Here is a 17,671-nt window from a genome sequence, read left to right as displayed (position 1 = left end):
GAGGCGCGGCGAGGCGAGGCGAGGCGAGGCGAGGAAGCCCACATCGCTACCAGTGGGCCCTCCAGCACGACACTGCCACACCCCGCACAGGCCCTCCGCTGAACACCAGGGACAAGATGCGTCCTCCGCTAGTGTCGAAGGCTGAACGCGCCCAGCGAATGACAGGGGGTGCAACGAGCAGCAGTGCGTCTCACACACGCGGCGGTGCGCCCGCCAATTCGGCCGTCACTCTGCTGGGACGCCGGGCGCGCCTCCCCGCGCCGTCCTCGAGGAACTGGCGGTTGCGGAAGGAAGCGCTTTCGTCAAATGCGGCCGAAAACTAACATTTTGTGTGTTGGGAGAAAAGCCGAACGCGAATTCTGCCGTGCTCCTACATTAGATGAGCGCCAACGGCGATACCATGATGAATACACCGGTTCTCGTCCGACCACCGAAGTTAAGCATCATCATGCCCGGCTAGTACTTGGATGGGTGACCGCCTGGGTCAACCCGGGTGCTGTTGGCTCCCTTCCCGTTTTTTTTTTTTTGTTATGTTGCCAGCCCAATTTTCAAACTACGTTTCTGTTGTGACAAAGATGCTTCCTTAAGCCTTTTAAACTACTGTAATGGTACGAAAATGCAGTAATTAACTCAGTTTGAGGGAGAATGTGCTAACCAAGTTTGCCAAGAAGACTTTGAAAACGACAAAACAGTACGAATCGGCAGGTGATTTCTGAAATACGTCACCGCCTATTGTTGTGTAGGAATGTAGAGTTCCAAATTTGATTTGTAACCACGAATTTATTCCTTAGTCGTCTCGTCTCGTCTCGTCTCGTCTCGTCCCGCAGACGTTTTTCGTGCTTGCGCTGTCATATGGACCACGACCCGAGCGGCAGCGAGCGACGGGGACAGGGACAGGGATAGGAATGGTGCGAATGCACTGCAAACTACGCAGACACCTGGTGTGAGGCGCGGCGAGGCGAGGCGAGGCGAGGCGAGGAAGCCCACATCGCTACCAGTGGGCCCTCCAGCACGACACTGCCACACCCCGCACAGGCCCTCCGCTGAACACCAGGGACAAGATGCGTCCTCCGCTAGTGTCGAAGGCTGAACGCGCCCAGCGAATGACAGGGGGTGCAACGAGCAGCAGTGCGTCTCACACACGCGGCGGTGCGCCCGCCAATTCGGCCGTCACTCTGCTGGGACGCCGGGCGCGCCTCCCCGCGCCGTCCTCGAGGAACTGGCGGTTGCGGAAGGAAGCGCTTTCGTCAAATGCGGCCGAAAACTAACATTTTGTGTGTTGGGAGAAAAGCCGAACGCGAATTCTGCCGTGCTCCTACATTAGATGAGCGCCAACGGCGATACCATGATGAATACACCGGTTCTCGTCCGACCACCGAAGTTAAGCATCATCATGCCCGGCTAGTACTTGGATGGGTGACCGCCTGGGTCAACCCGGGTGCTGTTGGCTCCCTTCCCGTTTTTTTTTTTTTTGTTATGTTGCCAGCCCAATTTTCAAACTACGTTTCTGTTGTGACAAAGATGCTTCCTTAAGCCTTTTAAACTACTGTAATGGTACGAAAATGCAATAATTAACTCAGTTTTAGGGAGAATGTGCTAACCAAGTTTGCCAAGAAGACTTTGAAAACGACAAAACAGTACGAATCGGCAGGTGATTTCTGAAATACGTCACCGCCTATTGTTGTGTAGGAATGTAGAGTTCCAAATTTGATTTGTAACCACGAATTTATTCCTTAGTCGTCTCGTCTCGTCTCGTCTCGTCTCGTCCCGCAGACGTTTTTCGTGCTTGCGCTGTCATATGGACCACGACCCGAGCGGCAGCGAGCGGCAGTCGAGCAAAGTCGGGACAAGTCGGGACGGGGACAGGGACAGGGATAGGAATGGTGCGAATGCACTGCAAACTACGCAGACACCTGGTGTGAGGCGCGGCGAGGCGAGGCGAGGCGAGGCGAGGAAGCCCACATCGCTACCAGTGGGCCCTCCAGCACGACACTGCCACACCCCGCACAGGCCCTCCGCTGAACACCAGGGACAAGATGCGTCCTCCGCTAGTGTCGAAGGCTGAACGCGCCCAGCGAATGACAGGGGGTGCAACGAGCAGCAGTGCGTCTCACACACGCGGCGGTGCGCCCGCCAATTCGGCCGTCACTCTGCTGGGACGCCGGGCGCGCCTCCCCGCGCCGTCCTCGAGGAACTGGCGGTTGCGGAAGGAAGCGCTTTCGTCAAATGCGGCCGAAAACTAACATTTTGTGTGTTGGGAGAAAAGCCGAACGCGAATTCTGCCGTGCTCCTACATTAGATGAGCGCCAACGGCGATACCATGATGAATACACCGGTTCTCGTCCGACCACCGAAGTTAAGCATCATCATGCCCGGCTAGTACTTGGATGGGTGACCGCCTGGGTCAACCCGGGTGCTGTTGGCTCCCTTCCCGTTTTTTTTTTTTTGTTATGTTGCCAGCCCAATTTTCAAACTACGTTTCTGTTGTGACAAAGATGCTTCCTTAAGCCTTTTAAACTACTGTAATGGTACGAAAATGCAGTAATTAACTCAGTTTGAGGGAGAATGTGCTAACCAAGTTTGCCAAGAAGACTTTGAAAACGACAAAACAGTACGAATCGGCAGGTGATTTCTGAAATACGTCACCGCCTATTGTTGTGTAGGAATGTAGAGTTCCAAATTTGATTTGTAACCACGAATTTATTCCTTAGTCGTCTCGTCTCGTCTCGTCTCGTCTCGTCCCGCAGACGTTTTTCGTGCTTGCGCTGTCATATGGACCACGACCCGAGCGGCAGCGAGCGGCAGTCGAGCAAAGTCGGGACAAGTCGGGACGGGGACAGGGACAGGGATAGGAATGGTGCGAATGCACTGCAAACTACGCAGACACCTGGTGTGAGGCGCGGCGAGGCGAGGCGAGGCGAGGCGAGGAAGCCCACATCGCTACCAGTGGGCCCTCCAGCACGACACTGCCACACCCCGCACAGGCCCTCCGCTGAACACCAGGGACAAGATGCGTCCTCCGCTAGTGTCGAAGGCTGAACGCGCCCAGCGAATGACAGGGGGTGCAACGAGCAGCAGTGCGTCTCACACACGCGGCGGTGCGCCCGCCAATTCGGCCGTCACTCTGCTGGGACGCCGGGCGCGCCTCCCCGCGCCGTCCTCGAGGAACTGGCGGTTGCGGAAGGAAGCGCTTTCGTCAAATGCGGCCGAAAACTAACATTTTGTGTGTTGGGAGAAAAGCCGAACGCGAATTCTGCCGTGCTCCTACATTAGATGAGCGCCAACGGCGATACCATGATGAATACACCGGTTCTCGTCCGACCACCGAAGTTAAGCATCATCATGCCCGGCTAGTACTTGGATGGGTGACCGCCTGGGTCAACCCGGGTGCTGTTGGCTCCCTTCCCGTTTTTTTTTTTTTGTTATGTTGCCAGCCCAATTTTCAAACTACGTTTCTGTTGTGACAAAGATGCTTCCTTAAGCCTTTTAAACTACTGTAATGGTACGAAAATGCAGTAATTAACTCAGTTTGAGGGAGAATGTGCTAACCAAGTTTGCCAAGAAGACTTTGAAAACGACAAAACAGTACGAATCGGCAGGTGATTTCTGAAATACGTCACCGCCTATTGTTGTGTAGGAATGTAGAGTTCCAAATTTGATTTGTAACCACGAATTTATTCCTTAGTCGTCTCGTCTCGTCTCGTCTCGTCTCGTCCCGCAGACGTTTTTCGTGCTTGCGCTGTCATATGGACCACGACCCGAGCGGCAGCGAGCGACGGGGACAGGGACAGGGATAGGAATGGTGCGAATGCACTGCAAACTACGCAGACACCTGGTGTGAGGCGCGGCGAGGCGAGGCGAGGCGAGGCGAGGAAGCCCACATCGCTACCAGTGGGCCCTCCAGCACGACACTGCCACACCCCGCACAGGCCCTCCGCTGAACACCAGGGACAAGATGCGTCCTCCGCTAGTGTCGAAGGCTGAACGCGCCCAGCGAATGACAGGGGGTGCAACGAGCAGCAGTGCGTCTCACACACGCGGCGGTGCGCCCGCCAATTCGGCCGTCACTCTGCTGGGACGCCGGGCGCGCCTCCCCGCGCCGTCCTCGAGGAACTGGCGGTTGCGGAAGGAAGCGCTTTCGTCAAATGCGGCCGAAAACTAACATTTTGTGTGTTGGGAGAAAAGCCGAACGCGAATTCTGCCGTGCTCCTACATTAGATGAGCGCCAACGGCGATACCATGATGAATACACCGGTTCTCGTCCGACCACCGAAGTTAAGCATCATCATGCCCGGCTAGTACTTGGATGGGTGACCGCCTGGGTCAACCCGGGTGCTGTTGGCTCCCTTCCCGTTTTTTTTTTTTTTTGTTATGTTGCCAGCCCAATTTTCAAACTACGTTTCTGTTGTGACAAAGATGCTTCCTTAAGCCTTTTAAACTACTGTAATGGTACGAAAATGCAGTAATTAACTCAGTTTGAGGGAGAATGTGCTAACCAAGTTTGCCAAGAAGACTTTGAAAACGACAAAACAGTACGAATCGGCAGGTGATTTCTGAAATACGTCACCGCCTATTGTTGTGTAGGAATGTAGAGTTCCAAATTTGATTTGTAACCACGAATTTATTCCTTAGTCGTCTCGTCTCGTCTCGTCTCGTCTCGTCCCGCAGACGTTTTTCGTGCTTGCGCTGTCATATGGACCACGACCCGAGCGGCAGCGAGCGACGGGGACAGGGACAGGGATAGGAATGGTGCGAATGCACTGCAAACTACGCAGACACCTGGTGTGAGGCGCGGCGAGGCGAGGCGAGGCGAGGCGAGGAAGCCCACATCGCTACCAGTGGGCCCTCCAGCACGACACTGCCACACCCCGCACAGGCCCTCCGCTGAACACCAGGGACAAGATGCGTCCTCCGCTAGTGTCGAAGGCTGAACGCGCCCAGCGAATGACAGGGGGTGCAACGAGCAGCAGTGCGTCTCACACACGCGGCGGTGCGCCCGCCAATTCGGCCGTCACTCTGCTGGGACGCCGGGCGCGCCTCCCCGCGCCGTCCTCGAGGAACTGGCGGTTGCGGAAGGAAGCGCTTTCGTCAAATGCGGCCGAAAACTAACATTTTGTGTGTTGGGAGAAAAGCCGAACGCGAATTCTGCCGTGCTCCTACATTAGATGAGCGCCAACGGCGATACCATGATGAATACACCGGTTCTCGTCCGACCACCGAAGTTAAGCATCATCATGCCCGGCTAGTACTTGGATGGGTGACCGCCTGGGTCAACCCGGGTGCTGTTGGCTCCCTTCCCGTTTTTTTTTTTTTTGTTATGTTGCCAGCCCAATTTTCAAACTACGTTTCTGTTGTGACAAAGATGCTTCCTTAAGCCTTTTAAACTACTGTAATGGTACGAAAATGCAATAATTAACTCAGTTTTAGGGAGAATGTGCTAACCAAGTTTGCCAAGAAGACTTTGAAAACGACAAAACAGTACGAATCGGCAGGTGATTTCTGAAATACGTCACCGCCTATTGTTGTGTAGGAATGTAGAGTTCCAAATTTGATTTGTAACCACGAATTTATTCCTTAGTCGTCTCGTCTCGTCTCGTCTCGTCTCGTCCCGCAGACGTTTTTCGTGCTTGCGCTGTCATATGGACCACGACCCGAGCGGCAGCGAGCGGCAGTCGAGCAAAGTCGGGACAAGTCGGGACGGGGACAGGGACAGGGATAGGAATGGTGCGAATGCACTGCAAACTACGCAGACACCTGGTGTGAGGCGCGGCGAGGCGAGGCGAGGCGAGGCGAGGAAGCCCACATCGCTACCAGTGGGCCCTCCAGCACGACACTGCCACACCCCGCACAGGCCCTCCGCTGAACACCAGGGACAAGATGCGTCCTCCGCTAGTGTCGAAGGCTGAACGCGCCCAGCGAATGACAGGGGGTGCAACGAGCAGCAGTGCGTCTCACACACGCGGCGGTGCGCCCGCCAATTCGGCCGTCACTCTGCTGGGACGCCGGGCGCGCCTCCCCGCGCCGTCCTCGAGGAACTGGCGGTTGCGGAAGGAAGCGCTTTCGTCAAATGCGGCCGAAAACTAACATTTTGTGTGTTGGGAGAAAAGCCGAACGCGAATTCTGCCGTGCTCCTACATTAGATGAGCGCCAACGGCGATACCATGATGAATACACCGGTTCTCGTCCGACCACCGAAGTTAAGCATCATCATGCCCGGCTAGTACTTGGATGGGTGACCGCCTGGGTCAACCCGGGTGCTGTTGGCTCCCTTCCCGTTTTTTTTTTTTTGTTATGTTGCCAGCCCAATTTTCAAACTACGTTTCTGTTGTGACAAAGATGCTTCCTTAAGCCTTTTAAACTACTGTAATGGTACGAAAATGCAGTAATTAACTCAGTTTGAGGGAGAATGTGCTAACCAAGTTTGCCAAGAAGACTTTGAAAACGACAAAACAGTACGAATCGGCAGGTGATTTCTGAAATACGTCACCGCCTATTGTTGTGTAGGAATGTAGAGTTCCAAATTTGATTTGTAACCACGAATTTATTCCTTAGTCGTCTCGTCTCGTCTCGTCTCGTCTCGTCCCGCAGACGTTTTTCGTGCTTGCGCTGTCATATGGACCACGACCCGAGCGGCAGCGAGCGGCAGTCGAGCAAAGTCGGGACAAGTCGGGACGGGGACAGGGACAGGGATAGGAATGGTGCGAATGCACTGCAAACTACGCAGACACCTGGTGTGAGGCGCGGCGAGGCGAGGCGAGGCGAGGCGAGGAAGCCCACATCGCTACCAGTGGGCCCTCCAGCACGACACTGCCACACCCCGCACAGGCCCTCCGCTGAACACCAGGGACAAGATGCGTCCTCCGCTAGTGTCGAAGGCTGAACGCGCCCAGCGAATGACAGGGGGTGCAACGAGCAGCAGTGCGTCTCACACACGCGGCGGTGCGCCCGCCAATTCGGCCGTCACTCTGCTGGGACGCCGGGCGCGCCTCCCCGCGCCGTCCTCGAGGAACTGGCGGTTGCGGAAGGAAGCGCTTTCGTCAAATGCGGCCGAAAACTAACATTTTGTGTGTTGGGAGAAAAGCCGAACGCGAATTCTGCCGTGCTCCTACATTAGATGAGCGCCAACGGCGATACCATGATGAATACACCGGTTCTCGTCCGACCACCGAAGTTAAGCATCATCATGCCCGGCTAGTACTTGGATGGGTGACCGCCTGGGTCAACCCGGGTGCTGTTGGCTCCCTTCCCGTTTTTTTTTTTTTGTTATGTTGCCAGCCCAATTTTCAAACTACGGTTCTGTTGTGACAAAGATGCTTCCTTAAGCCTTTTAAACTACTGTAATGGTACGAAAATGCAGTAATTAACTCAGTTTGAGGGAGAATGTGCTAACCAAGTTTGCCAAGAAGACTTTGAAAACGACAAAACAGTACGAATCGGCAGGTGATTTCTGAAATACGTCACCGCCTATTGTTGTGTAGGAATGTAGAGTTCCAAATTTGATTTGTAACCACGAATTTATTCCTTAGTCGTCTCGTCTCGTCTCGTCTCGTCTCGTCCCGCAGACGTTTTTCGTGCTTGCGCTGTCATATGGACCACGACCCGAGCGGCAGCGAGCGACGGGGACAGGGACAGGGATAGGAATGGTGCGAATGCACTGCAAACTACGCAGACACCTGGTGTGAGGCGCGGCGAGGCGAGGCGAGGCGAGGCGAGGAAGCCCACATCGCTACCAGTGGGCCCTCCAGCACGACACTGCCACACCCCGCACAGGCCCTCCGCTGAACACCAGGGACAAGATGCGTCCTCCGCTAGTGTCGAAGGCTGAACGCGCCCAGCGAATGACAGGGGGTGCAACGAGCAGCAGTGCGTCTCACACACGCGGCGGTGCGCCCGCCAATTCGGCCGTCACTCTGCTGGGACGCCGGGCGCGCCTCCCCGCGCCGTCCTCGAGGAACTGGCGGTTGCGGAAGGAAGCGCTTTCGTCAAATGCGGCCGAAAACTAACATTTTGTGTGTTGGGAGAAAAGCCGAACGCGAATTCTGCCGTGCTCCTACATTAGATGAACGCCAACGGCGATACCATGATGAATACACCGGTTCTCGTCCGACCACCGAAGTTAAGCATCATCATGCCCGGCTAGTACTTGGATGGGTGACCGCCTGGGTCAACCCGGGTGCTGTTGGCTCCCTTCCCGTTTTTTTTTTTTTTTGTTATGTTGCCAGCCCAATTTTCAAACTACGTTTCTGTTGTGACAAAGATGCTTCCTTAAGCCTTTTAAACTACTGTAATGGTACGAAAATGCAGTAATTAACTCAGTTTGAGGGAGAATGTGCTAACCAAGTTTGCCAAGAAGACTTTGAAAACGACAAAACAGTACGAATCGGCAGGTGATTTCTGAAATACGTCACCGCCTATTGTTGTGTAGGAATGTAGAGTTCCAAATTTGATTTGTAACCACGAATTTATTCCTTAGTCGTCTCGTCTCGTCTCGTCTCGTCTCGTCCCGCAGACGTTTTTCGTGCTTGCGCTGTCATATGGACCACGACCCGAGCGGCAGCGAGCGGCAGTCGAGCAAAGTCGGGACAAGTCGGGACGGGGACAGGGACAGGGATAGGAATGGTGCGAATGCACTGCAAACTACGCAGACACCTGGTGTGAGGCGCGGCGAGGCGAGGCGAGGCGAGGCGAGGAAGCCCACATCGCTACCAGTGGGCCCTCCAGCACGACACTGCCACACCCCGCACAGGCCCTCCGCTGAACACCAGGGACAAGATGCGTCCTCCGCTAGTGTCGAAGGCTGAACGCGCCCAGCGAATGACAGGGGGTGCAACGAGCAGCAGTGCGTCTCACACACGCGGCGGTGCGCCCGCCAATTCGGCCGTCACTCTGCTGGGACGCCGGGCGCGCCTCCCCGCGCCGTCCTCGAGGAACTGGCGGTTGCGGAAGGAAGCGCTTTCGTCAAATGCGGCCGAAAACTAACATTTTGTGTGTTGGGAGAAAAGCCGAACGCGAATTCTGCCGTGCTCCTACATTAGATGAGCGCCAACGGCCATACCATGATGAATACACCGGTTCTCGTCCGATCACCGAAGTTAAGCATCATCGGGCCCTGCTAGTACTTGGATGGGTGACCGCCTGGGAAACCCGGGTGCTGTTGGCTCCCTTCCTGTTTTTTTTTTTTTGTTATGTCGCCAGCCCAATTTTCAAACTACCTTTCTGTTGTGACAAAGATGCTTCCTTAAACCGTTTAAACTACTGTAATGGTACGATAATGCAGTAATTAACTCAGTTTGAGGGAGAATGTGCTAACCAAGTTTGCCAAGAAGACTTTGAAAACGACAAAACAGTACGAATTGGCAGGTGATTTCTGAAATACGTCACCGCCTATTGTTGTGTAGGAATGTAGAGTTCCAAATTTGATTTGTAACCACGAATTTATTCCTTAGTCGTCTCGTCTCGTCTCGTCTCGTCTCGTCCCGCAGACGTTTTTCGTGCTTGCGCTGTCATATGGACCACGACCCGAGCGGCAGCGGGCGGCAGTCGAGCAAAGTCGGGACAAGTCGGGACGGGGACAGGGACAGGGATAGGAATGGTGCGAATGCACTGCAAACTACGCAGACACCTGGTGTGAGGCGCGGCGAGGCGAGGCGAGGCGAGGCGAGGAAGCCCACATCGCTACCAGTGGGCCCTCCAGCACGACACTGCCACACCCCGCACAGGCCCTCCGCTGAACACCAGGGACAAGATGCGTCCTCCGCTAGTGTCGAAGGCTGAACGCGCCCAGCGAATGACAGGGGGTGCAACGAGCAGCAGTGCGTCTCACACACGCGGCGGTGCGCCCGCCAATTCGGCCGTCACTCTGCTGGGACGCCGGGCGCGCCTCCCCGCGCCGTCCTCGAGGAACTGGCGGTTGCGGAAGGAAGCGCTTTCGTCAAATGCGGCCGAAAACTAACATTTTGTGTGTTGGGAGAAAAGCCGAACGCGAATTCTGCCGTGCTCCTACATTAGATGAGCGCCAACGGCCATACCATGATGAATACACCGGTTCTCGTCCGATCACCGAAGTTAAGCATCATCGGGCCCTGCTAGTACTTGGATGGGTGACCGCCTGGGAAACCCGGGTGCTGTTGGCTCCCTTCCTGTTTTTTTTTTTTTGTTATGTCGCCAGCCCAATTTTCAAACTACCTTTCTGTTGTGACAAAGATGCTTCCTTAAACCGTTTAAACTACTGTAATGGTACGATAATGCAGTAATTAACTCAGTTTGAGGGAGAATGTGCTAACCAAGTTTGCCAAGAAGACTTTGAAAACGACAAAACAGTACGAATTGGCAGGTGATTTCTGAAATACGTCACCGCCTATTGTTGTGTAGGAATGTAGAGTTCCAAATTTGATTTGTAACCACGAATTTATTCCTTAGTCGTCTCGTCTCGTCTCGTCTCGTCTCGTCCCGCAGACGTTTTTCGTGCTTGCGCTGTCATATGGACCACGACCCGAGCGGCAGCGGGCGGCAGTCGAGCAAAGTCGGGACAAGTCGGGACGGGGACAGGGACAGGGATAGGAATGGTGCGAATGCACTGCAAACTACGCAGACACCTGGTGTGAGGCGCGGCGAGGCGAGGCGAGGCGAGGCGAGGAAGCCCACATCGCTACCAGTGGGCCCTCCAGCACGACACTGCCACACCCCGCACAGGCCCTCCGCTGAACACCAGGGACAAGATGCGTCCTCCGCTAGTGTCGAAGGCTGAACGCGCCCAGCGAATGACAGGGGGTGCAACGAGCAGCAGTGCGTCTCACACACGCGGCGGTGCGCCCGCCAATTCGGCCGTCACTCTGCTGGGACGCCGGGCGCGCCTCCCCGCGCCGTCCTCGAGGAACTGGCGGTTGCGGAAGGAAGCGCTTTCGTCAAATGCGGCCGAAAACTAACATTTTGTGTGTTGGGAGAAAAGCCGAACGCGAATTCTGCCGTGCTCCTACATTAGATGAGCGCCAACGGCCATACCATGATGAATACACCGGTTCTCGTCCGATCACCGAAGTTAAGCATCATCGGGCCCTGCTAGTACTTGGATGGGTGACCGCCTGGGAAACCCGGGTGCTGTTGGCTCCCTTCCTGTTTTTTTTTTTTTTGTTATGTCGCCAGCCCAATTTTCAAACTACCTTTCTGTTGTGACAAAGATGCTTCCTTAAACCGTTTAAACTACTGTAATGGTACGATAATGCAGTAATTAACTCAGTTTGAGGGAGAATGTGCTAACCAAGTTTGCCAAGAAGACTTTGAAAACGACAAAACAGTACGAATTGGCAGGTGATTTCTGAAATACGTCACCGCCTATTGTTGTGTAGGAATGTAGAGTTCCAAATTTGATTTGTAACCACGAATTTATTCCTTAGTCGTCTCGTCTCGTCTCGTCTCGTCTCGTCCCGCAGACGTTTTTCGTGCTTGCGCTGTCATATGGACCACGACCCGAGCGGCAGCGGGCGGCAGTCGAGCAAAGTCGGGACAAGTCGGGACGGGGACAGGGACAGGGATAGGAATGGTGCGAATGCACTGCAAACTACGCAGACACCTGGTGTGAGGCGCGGCGAGGCGAGGCGAGGCGAGGCGAGGAAGCCCACATCGCTACCAGTGGGCCCTCCAGCACGACACTGCCACACCCCGCACAGGCCCTCCGCTGAACACCAGGGACAAGATGCGTCCTCCGCTAGTGTCGAAGGCTGAACGCGCCCAGCGAATGACAGGGGGTGCAACGAGCAGCAGTGCGTCTCACACACGCGGCGGTGCGCCCGCCAATTCGGCCGTCACTCTGCTGGGACGCCGGGCGCGCCTCCCCGCGCCGTCCTCGAGGAACTGGCGGTTGCGGAAGGAAGCGCTTTCGTCAAATGCGGCCGAAAACTAACATTTTGTGTGTTGGGAGAAAAGCCGAACGCGAATTCTGCCGTGCTCCTACATTAGATGAGCGCCAACGGCCATACCATGATGAATACACCGGTTCTCGTCCGATCACCGAAGTTAAGCATCATCGGGCCCTGCTAGTACTTGGATGGGTGACCGCCTGGGAAACCCGGGTGCTGTTGGCTCCCTTCCTGTTTTTTTTTTTTGTTATGTCGCCAGCCCAATTTTCAAACTACCTTTCTGTTGTGACAAAGATGCTTCCTTAAACCGTTTAAACTACTGTAATGGTACGATAATGCAGTAATTAACTCAGTTTGAGGGAGAATGTGCTAACCAAGTTTGCCAAGAAGACTTTGAAAACGACAAAACAGTACGAATTGGCAGGTGATTTCTGAAATACGTCACCGCCTATTGTTGTGTAGGAATGTAGAGTTCCAAATTTGATTTGTAACCACGAATTTATTCCTTAGTCGTCTCGTCTCGTCTCGTCTCGTCCCGCAGACGTTTTTCGTGCTTGCGCTGTCATATGGACCACGACCCGAGCGGCAGCGAGCGGCAGTCGAGCAAAGTCGGGACAAGTCGGGACGGGGACAGGGACAGGGATAGGAATGGTGCGAATGCACTGCAAACTACGCAGACACCTGGTGTGAGGCGCGGCGAGGCGAGGCGAGGCGAGGCGAGGAAGCCCACATCGCTACCAGTGGGCCCTCCAGCACGACACTGCCACACCCCGCACAGGCCCTCCGCTGAACACCAGGGACAAGATGCGTCCTCCGCTAGTGTCGAAGGCTGAACGCGCCCAGCGAATGACAGGGGGTGCAACGAGCAGCAGTGCGTCTCACACACGCGGCGGTGCGCCCGCCAATTCGGCCGTCACTCTGCTGGGACGCCGGGCGCGCCTCCCCGCGCCGTCCTCGAGGAACTGGCGGTTGCGGAAGGAAGCGCTTTCGTCAAATGCGGCCGAAAACTAACATTTTGTGTGTTGGGAGAAAAGCCGAACGCGAATTCTGCCGTGCTCCTACATTAGATGAGCGCCAACGGCCATACCATGATGAATACACCGGTTCTCGTCCGATCACCGAAGTTAAGCATCATCGGGCCCTGCTAGTACTTGGATGGGTGACCGCCTGGGAAACCCGGGTGCTGTTGGCTCCCTTCCTGTTTTTTTTTTTTGTTATGTCGCCAGCCCAATTTTCAAACTACCTTTCTGTTGTGACAAAGATGCTTCCTTAAACCGTTTAAACTACTGTAATGGTACGAAAATGCAGTAATTAACTCAGTTTGAGGGAGAATGTGCTAACCAAGTTTGCCAAGAAGACTTTGAAAACGACAAAACAGTACGAATTGGCAGGTGATTTCTGAAATACGTCACCGCCTATTGTTGTGTAGGAATGTAGAGTTCCAAATTTGATTTGTAACCACGAATTTATTCCTTAGTCGTCTCGTCTCGTCTCGTCTCGTCCCGCAGACGTTTTTCGTGCTTGCGCTGTCATATGGACCACGACCCGAGCGGCAGCGAGCGGCAGTCGAGCAAAGTCGGGACAAGTCGGGACGGGGACAGGGACAGGGATAGGAATGGTGCGAATGCACTGCAAACTACGCAGACACCTGGTGTGAGGCGCGGCGAGGCGAGGCGAGGCGAGGCGAGGAAGCCCACATCGCTACCAGTGGGCCCTCCAGCACGACACTGCCACACCCCGCACAGGCCCTCCGCTGAACACCAGGGACAAGATGCGTCCTCCGCTAGTGTCGAAGGCTGAACGCGCCCAGCGAATGACAGGGGGTGCAACGAGCAGCAGTGCGTCTCACACACGCGGCGGTGCGCCCGCCAATTCGGCCGTCACTCTGCTGGGACGCCGGGCGCGCCTCCCCGCGCCGTCCTCGAGGAACTGGCGGTTGCGGAAGGAAGCGCTTTCGTCAAATGCGGCCGAAAACTAACATTTTGTGTGTTGGGAGAAAAGCCGAACGCGAATTCTGCCGTGCTCCTACATTAGATGAGCGCCAACGGCGATACCATGATGAATACACCGGTTCTCGTCCGACCACCGAAGTTAAGCATCATCATGCCCGGCTAGTACTTGGATGGGTGACCGCCTGGGTCAACCCGGGTGCTGTTGGCTCCCTTCCCGTTTTTTTTTTTTTTGTTATGTTGCCAGCCCAATTTTCAAACTACGTTTCTGTTGTGACAAAGATGCTTCCTTAAGCCTTTTAAACTACTGTAATGGTACGAAAATGCAGTAATTAACTCAGTTTGAGGGAGAATGTGCTAACCAAGTTTGCCAAGAAGACTTTGAAAACGACAAAACAGTACGAATCGGCAGGTGATTTCTGAAATACGTCACCGCCTATTGTTGTGTAGGAATGTAGAGTTCCAAATTTGATTTGTAACCACGAATTTATTCCTTAGTCGTCTCGTCTCGTCTCGTCTCGTCTCGTCCCGCAGACGTTTTTCGTGCTTGCGCTGTCATATGGACCACGACCCGAGCGGCAGCGGGCGGCAGTCGAGCAAAGTCGGGACAAGTCGGGACGGGGACAGGGACAGGGATAGGAATGGTGCGAATGCACTGCAAACTACGCAGACACCTGGTGTGAGGCGCGGCGAGGCGAGGCGAGGCGAGGCGAGGAAGCCCACATCGCTACCAGTGGGCCCTCCAGCACGACACTGCCACACCCCGCACAGGCCCTCCGCTGAACACCAGGGACAAGATGCGTCCTCCGCTAGTGTCGAAGGCTGAACGCGCCCAGCGAATGACAGGGGGTGCAACGAGCAGCAGTGCGTCTCACACACGCGGCGGTGCGCCCGCCAATTCGGCCGTCACTCTGCTGGGACGCCGGGCGCGCCTCCCCGCGCCGTCCTCGAGGAACTGGCGGTTGCGGAAGGAAGCGCTTTCGTCAAATGCGGCCGAAAACTAACATTTTGTGTGTTGGGAGAAAAGCCGAACGCGAATTCTGCCGTGCTCCTACATTAGATGAGCGCCAACGGCCATACCATGATGAATACACCGGTTCTCGTCCGATCACCGAAGTTAAGCATCATCGGGCCCTGCTAGTACTTGGATGGGTGACCGCCTGGGAAACCCGGGTGCTGTTGGCTCCCTTCCTGTTTTTTTTTTTTTGTTATGTCGCCAGCCCAATTTTCAAACTACCTTTCTGTTGTGACAAAGATGCTTCCTTAAACCGTTTAAACTACTGTAATGGTACGATAATGCAGTAATTAACTCAGTTTGAGGGAGAATGTGCTAAACAAGTTTGCCAAGAAGACTTTGAAAACGACAAAACAGTACGAATTGGCAGGTGATTTCTGAAATACGTCACCGCCTATTGTTGTGTAGGAATGTAGAGTTCCAAATTTGATTTGTAACCACGAATTTATTCCTTAGTCGTCTCGTCTCGTCTCGTCTCGTCTCGTCCCGCAGACGTTTTTCGTGCTTGCGCTGTCATATGGACCACGACCCGAGCGGCAGCGAGCGGCAGTCGAGCAAAGTCGGGACAAGTCGGGACGGGGACAGGGACAGGGATAGGAATGGTGCGAATGCACTGCAAACTACGCAGACACCTGGTGTGAGGCGCGGCGAGGCGAGGCGAGGCGAGGCGAGGAAGCCCACATCGCTACCAGTGGGCCCTCCAGCACGACACTGCCACACCCCGCACAGGCCCTCCGCTGAACACCAGGGACAAGATGCGTCCTCCGCTAGTGTCGAAGGCTGAACGCGCCCAGCGAATGACAGGGGGTGCAACGAGCAGCAGTGCGTCTCACACACGCGGCGGTGCGCCCGCCAATTCGGCCGTCACTCTGCTGGGACGCCGGGCGCGCCTCCCCGCGCCGTCCTCGAGGAACTGGCGGTTGCGGAAGGAAGCGCTTTCGTCAAATGCGGCCGAAAACTAACATTTTGTGTGTTGGGAGAAAAGCCGAACGCGAATTCTGCCGTGCTCCTACATTAGATGAGCGCCAACGGCGATACCATGATGAATACACCGGTTCTCGTCCGACCACCGAAGTTAAGCATCATCATGCCCGGCTAGTACTTGGATGGGTGACCGCCTGGGTCAACCCGGGTGCTGTTGGCTCCCTTCCCGTTTTTTTTTTTTTGTTATGTTGCCAGCCCAATTTTCAAACTACGTTTCTGTTGTGACAAAGATGCTTCCTTAAGCCTTTTAAACTACTGTAATGGTACGAAAATGCAGTAATTAACTCAGTTTGAGGGAGAATGTGCTAACCAAGTTTGCCAAGAAGACTTTGAAAACGACAAAACAGTACGAATCGGCAGGTGATTTCTGAAATACGTCACCGCCTATTGTTGTGTAGGAATGTAGAGTTCCAAATTTGATTTGTAACCACGAATTTATTCCTTAGTCGTCTCGTCTCGTCTCGTCTCGTCTCGTCCCGCAGACGTTTTTCGTGCTTGCGCTGTCATATGGACCACGACCCGAGCGGCAGCGGGCGGCAGTCGAGCAAAGTCGGGACAAGTCGGGACGGGGACAGGGACAGGGATAGGAATGGTGCGAATGCACTGCAAACTACGCAGACACCTGGTGTGAGGCGCGGCGAGGCGAGGCGAGGCGAGGCGAGGAAGCCCACATCGCTACCAGTGGGCCCTCCAGCACGACACTGCCACACCCCGCACAGGCCCTCCGCTGAACACCAGGGACAAGATGCGTCCTCCGCTAGTGTCGAAGGCTGAACGCGCCCAGCGAATGACAGGGGGTGCAACGAGCAGCAGTGCGTCTCACACACGCGGCGGTGCGCCCGCCAATTCGGCCGTCACTCTGCTGGGACGCCGGGCGCGCCTCCCCGCGCCGTCCTCGAGGAACTGGCGGTTGCGGAAGGAAGCGCTTTCGTCAAATGCGGCCGAAAACTAACATTTTGTGTGTTGGGAGAAAAGCCGAACGCGAATTCTGCCGTGCTCCTACATTAGATGAGCGCCAACGGCGATACCATGATGAATACACCGGTTCTCGTCCGACCACCGAAGTTAAGCATCATCATGCCCGGCTAGTACTTGGATGGGTGACCGCCTGGGTCAACCCGGGTGCTGTTGGCTCCCTTCCCGTTTTTTTTTTTTTGTTATGTTGCCAGCCCAATTTTCAAACTACGTTTCTGTTGTGACAAAGATGCTTCCTTAAGCCTTTTAAACTACTGTAATGGTACGAAAATGCAGTAATTAACTCAGTTTGAGGGAGAATGTGCTAACCAAGTTTGCCAAGAAGACTTTGAAAACGACAAAACAGTACGAATCGGCAGGTGATTTCTGAAATACGTCACCGCCTATTGTTGTGTAGGAATGTAGAGTTCCAAATTTGATTTGTAACCACGAATTTATTCCTTAGTCGTCTCGTCTCGTCTCGTCTCGTCTCGTCCCGCAGACGTTTTTCGTGCTTGCGCTGTCATATGGACCACGACCCGAGCGGCAGCGGGCGGCAGTCGAGCAAAGTCGGGACAAGTCGGGACGGGGACAGGGACAGGGATAGGAATGGTGCGAATGCACTGCAAACTACGCAGACACCTGGTGTGAGGCGCGGCGAGGCGAGGCGAGGCGAGGCGAGGAAGCCCACATCGCTACCAGTGGGCCCTCCAGCACGACACTGCCACACCCCGCACAGGCCCTCCGCTGAACACCAGGGACAAGATGCGTCCTCCGCTAGTGTCGAAGGCTGAACGCGCCCAGCGAATGACAGGGGGTGCAACGAGCAGCAGTGCGTCTCACACACGCGGCGGTGCGCCCGCCAATTCGGCCGTCACTCTGCTGGGACGCCGGGCGCGCCTCCCCGCGCCGTC

At 55.1% G+C, this 17,671-nt stretch overlaps 6 non-coding genes and 12 pseudogenes across 6 annotated transcripts; all 18 read left to right on the top strand.

The window, feature by feature from the left end:
* Positions 1–385: 385 nt before the first annotated feature.
* Positions 386–505, top strand: LOC126164041 (5S ribosomal RNA; annotated as a pseudogene).
* An 825-nt stretch (positions 506–1,330) lies between these two features.
* LOC126164040 (5S ribosomal RNA) lies at positions 1,331–1,450 on the top strand (annotated as a pseudogene).
* An 855-nt stretch (positions 1,451–2,305) lies between these two features.
* LOC126164038 (5S ribosomal RNA) lies at positions 2,306–2,425 on the top strand (annotated as a pseudogene).
* An 854-nt stretch (positions 2,426–3,279) lies between these two features.
* Positions 3,280–3,399, top strand: LOC126164036 (5S ribosomal RNA; annotated as a pseudogene).
* An 825-nt stretch (positions 3,400–4,224) lies between these two features.
* LOC126164035 (5S ribosomal RNA) lies at positions 4,225–4,344 on the top strand (annotated as a pseudogene).
* Positions 4,345–5,171: 827 nt separating this feature from the next.
* On the top strand, positions 5,172–5,291 carry LOC126164034 (5S ribosomal RNA; annotated as a pseudogene).
* An 855-nt stretch (positions 5,292–6,146) lies between these two features.
* LOC126164031 (5S ribosomal RNA) lies at positions 6,147–6,266 on the top strand (annotated as a pseudogene).
* An 854-nt stretch (positions 6,267–7,120) lies between these two features.
* LOC126164030 (5S ribosomal RNA) lies at positions 7,121–7,240 on the top strand (annotated as a pseudogene).
* Positions 7,241–8,065: 825 nt separating this feature from the next.
* LOC126164029 (5S ribosomal RNA) lies at positions 8,066–8,185 on the top strand (annotated as a pseudogene).
* An 856-nt stretch (positions 8,186–9,041) lies between these two features.
* LOC126163890 (5S ribosomal RNA) lies at positions 9,042–9,160 on the top strand. The gene has a single exon (XR_007535312.1). It is a non-coding gene; the product is annotated as a 5S ribosomal RNA (ribosomal RNA).
* Positions 9,161–10,014: 854 nt separating this feature from the next.
* Positions 10,015–10,133, top strand: LOC126163889 (5S ribosomal RNA). The gene has a single exon (XR_007535311.1). It is a non-coding gene; the product is annotated as a 5S ribosomal RNA (ribosomal RNA).
* An 854-nt stretch (positions 10,134–10,987) lies between these two features.
* Positions 10,988–11,106, top strand: LOC126163888 (5S ribosomal RNA). The gene has a single exon (XR_007535310.1). It is a non-coding gene; the product is annotated as a 5S ribosomal RNA (ribosomal RNA).
* Positions 11,107–11,961: 855 nt separating this feature from the next.
* Positions 11,962–12,080, top strand: LOC126163885 (5S ribosomal RNA). The gene has a single exon (XR_007535308.1). It is a non-coding gene; the product is annotated as a 5S ribosomal RNA (ribosomal RNA).
* Positions 12,081–12,928: 848 nt separating this feature from the next.
* Positions 12,929–13,047, top strand: LOC126163884 (5S ribosomal RNA). The gene has a single exon (XR_007535307.1). It is a non-coding gene; the product is annotated as a 5S ribosomal RNA (ribosomal RNA).
* Positions 13,048–13,895: 848 nt separating this feature from the next.
* LOC126164028 (5S ribosomal RNA) lies at positions 13,896–14,015 on the top strand (annotated as a pseudogene).
* An 855-nt stretch (positions 14,016–14,870) lies between these two features.
* On the top strand, positions 14,871–14,989 carry LOC126163883 (5S ribosomal RNA). Its single transcript, XR_007535306.1, has one exon. It is a non-coding gene; the product is annotated as a 5S ribosomal RNA (ribosomal RNA).
* An 854-nt stretch (positions 14,990–15,843) lies between these two features.
* LOC126164027 (5S ribosomal RNA) lies at positions 15,844–15,963 on the top strand (annotated as a pseudogene).
* Positions 15,964–16,817: 854 nt separating this feature from the next.
* On the top strand, positions 16,818–16,937 carry LOC126164026 (5S ribosomal RNA; annotated as a pseudogene).
* The last annotated feature ends 734 nt before the right edge of the window (positions 16,938–17,671 follow it).

This window comes from Schistocerca cancellata, chromosome 2, assembly GCF_023864275.1.
Source record: "Schistocerca cancellata isolate TAMUIC-IGC-003103 chromosome 2, iqSchCanc2.1, whole genome shotgun sequence".
In the NCBI taxonomy this organism is placed as follows: domain Eukaryota; kingdom Metazoa; phylum Arthropoda; class Insecta; order Orthoptera; family Acrididae; genus Schistocerca; species Schistocerca cancellata.
Note: the sequence above shows the minus strand (reverse complement) of the source record. Positions and strands in the feature narration are given on the sequence as shown.